The following is a 3,328-nucleotide window of genomic DNA, read 5'->3' as shown; positions in this document are numbered from 1 at the left end:
TTAAGGAACCGTTTCCCCTTCGACACGGAGTGGAAGGTGGAGGAGAGGAGCGTGCTGCGCTTACCGTGGGGTTTGTTTGTCTCCGTCTCCTGATGCTGCTTGAGCCTTGGATCTTCCACTGGCCTCACTGCAGCGGCACTGGGGGGTGGGGGTGGGGGCTGGCCTACCGTAGATCACCCCCTCCTACCAATAAAAAGGCTTCTCTCACCGGTGGCAGGTAAGAGTCCCAGCCTCCTGGTTCCCGAGGGGCCGTGTAGAATCCGTGTTTGGTCGCCATGGTGACCCCATGGCGTCTGGTGTCTTGGTGCTCAGCCTCATCCGTGATGGACATCGTTTGTTCAAAAAGGTTTCACGTCTTCCAAGCTCAAGATGTGAGACCACTGCACGAGGTATTAGAGTAGCCTCTGCACATGTATTTACTGGGAACAGTTTCGTTTCACTTTGTGTTGTATGTATTTTCTTTCTTGCCAGTTGGAGGGGAATGATTTCACACTAGTGTATCATGGAACACAGTCATGCGTGGTTCCTGAGATCATCTTTCTACCTAAGCTCTCGCTCTCGCCTCCCTAGCCTTCACTCCAGCTACGCGAACCAGTTGCCCCCCACAGACGCCCGGAGAGACGTTCCACTCTTACAACGTTCGTTTCACCTGAAATGTCCTTTCCTGCTAGTTCTTTCCGCTTTTACCCTGTTGAGACCCATGATTGAGTAGATGTGAGCTCAGAAGCCTCTCTGTATTCAGAGCATCACGGACGCTTCATAGACCTCTCTTGCCGTACTTGCATTTAGGTTTGTTTTCTTTTTTAAAAAGGTCCCCTTTTTCTTTTTAGTTGTGTGGCTGTGCTGGGTCGTAGTTGAGGCCTGCGGGACCTTTGGTCGTAGCTGCGCTCGCAGGGTCTTTGGTCGTAGCTGTGGCCTGAAGGACCTTCTGCTGCGTCCTGCAGACTCTTAGCTGTGGGATGTGAAATCCCGTTCCCGTTCCCTTGTGGGACGTGGAATCCTGTTCCCTGCATGCGTGCGTGCTCAGTCGCTTCAGTCGTGTCCGACTCTTTGCAACCGTGTGGACTGTAGCTCGCCGGGAGCCTCTGTCCATGGGGTTCTCCAGGCAAGAACACTGGAGTGGGTTGCCATGCCCTCCTCCAGGGGATCTTCCCGACCCAGGGATTAAACCCACGTCTCCTGCACTGCAGGCAGATTCTACTGTCTGAGCCACCGGTCAGCCGTCTAGTTCCCTGACCAGGGAGCAAACGCAGGCCTGCTGCATTGGGAGTGTGGAGCCTTAGCCACTGGCCCACCAGGGAAGTCCCATCACTCTGCGTTTCTTCCAGCCTCTGTGTTGAAAGCTGTGTCTTGTTCCATGTCGTCTGCTGTGTCCTGCTTGGTACCTGGCCGCCTGCAGGAGTGAGTGAAGCGGAATTCACCCTGGCCTTCAGCGGTCCTTGCATTGTGTCTGACCCGTGTGTTAGAAATCTATCCGGCCAGTGTGCTTCTATGTTGAGCTGATTATCCAGTTGCTGGATGAGCTCAGACACTGCTTTTCTTCTTGTATTTGGAATGGAGTGAAAGGAAGGAAGAAGGGATGAAGGTCCTTCATTTTCTGTTGATGAGAAGCTTGTTATTCTTCAGTCACTAAGTAGTGTCTGATTCTTTGCAGCCCTGTGGACTGTATCCTCCCGCCAGGCTCCTGCGTCCATGGGATTTCCAGGCAAGAGTACTGGCGTGGGTTGCCATTTCCTTCTCCAAGGGATGTTCCCAACCCAGGGATCAAACTGGCACCTCCTGCTTGGCAGGCAAATTCTCTACCACTGAGCCACCTGGCAAGCCCTTGATAAGGTAGTTGGCCGCAAAACCCCACTCACTGAAGGTTTAAAATGAATGGCTGCAAGACAGCTTAGAACTTTGTGACTTTTATCAGGGGGCCTCGTTTCCATGAATTCACACCAGTCAGTTCTTGGTGCTCTGCCCTGGGGGCCGGGGGCAGCGAGCTGAAGCTTTGTGTTTCCTGTGACTCTCGCTGAGCCGCCACCAGAAGCTCTCGGTCCAGTGGGATGAGAGGAGGCAGACAAGAGCGGCTCTGACCGGGGGTGCAGGGGGCGCCTCCTTCCTTTGCCACTCAGAGCCTTTGGGTGCGGCTTGGGTGTCACCCCCAAAGGGAGGAGAGTGTCCTCACGGTGGAGGAGCCCTGCGGCATGGCATTCTCGGGCTGGGACGACGTGAGGACAGCCTGACACGCTCATTCATTTCCTCACTGCAGAGACGCTGGTGCGCGCACATGTCGGAGGACCCTGTGTCAATGCAACAGGCCCAGAATCCTAGCAACAAGTTTAAATGTTGGAAACGGATTGAAAATGACTCTCTTCACATTAGGAAGTTTTGTTGGCAGAGAGCAAAGCAGATTGTGCCCTTTGCCAAAGCACAGGAAGACTCGTGTGCAGGCTTCTTTTGCTCAGCCCTTGCTGTTCTGTTAGAACTCTTGGCCGATGCAGGATGCTCGCCCAGAGAGAGTAACTGTCAAGAAAACATGATTGGAAGCAATGATGAGTCTCATTTTTGGAGTGTTTCCTTTTTCACAGTCTTCAGCAGTATGTCGTTGCCCTGTTTACTTTGGGCTGGTATGCCTCTTGGACTATTATAAGCCCAAGTAGGAATTTATAAATTTGACTGTTATTTCAGAATCACCTGCTGATGTGACTTGTACACTATGGGGGCACAGGCCACATTGCTTTTGTGATTAAAAAGCCTAATTAAGGCTCAGACATGAACTCTTGCTTCCCTTAGTTTGTATCAATACTTTCCCCTCTTCCCAGGGGGTTTTGCAAATATGAACCCTTCTTTGGTTTAAACTACAACTTTGAAAACGTAAAACTTATCAAACCAATTTTAACTATAGTTGTCATGATTTGTATTAGTTGGAGATACATTTAAGTAGTATAATACTGATAATGTGTAGATCAAGTAGCAAAACCAAAAAAGAAGCGTGCTCCCTCCCACCAGTTTACTTTCCATTTTAATTTAAGCAAATTTTGTATCCGTTTTTTTTTTAAATAATATACTTTGAAGTTTTAGATTGAAGGTTTGGAAAAAGAAAGCCAACTATAATCTCATAGCTAAAATTGTGACTCCATCTTCATTTTCACCTGGAGAGGGAAATGTCAGCCTACTCCAAGTGTTCTTGCCTGGAGAATTCCATGGACAGAGGAGCCTGGTGGGCTGCAGTCCATGGGGTCACAGACAGTCGGACATAACTGAGTGACTAACACACTTCATTTTCACTGTCTGTGAAAAATGAGTAGTTTCTGTATTAGTGGGGCATCATATGGAATTTTTA

Source organism: Bison bison, unplaced genomic scaffold, assembly GCF_000754665.1.
Source record: "Bison bison bison isolate TAMUID 2011002044 unplaced genomic scaffold, Bison_UMD1.0 scf7180017864374, whole genome shotgun sequence".
Classification (NCBI taxonomy): domain Eukaryota; kingdom Metazoa; phylum Chordata; class Mammalia; order Artiodactyla; family Bovidae; genus Bison; species Bison bison.
This window is presented reverse-complemented; position numbering follows the sequence as displayed.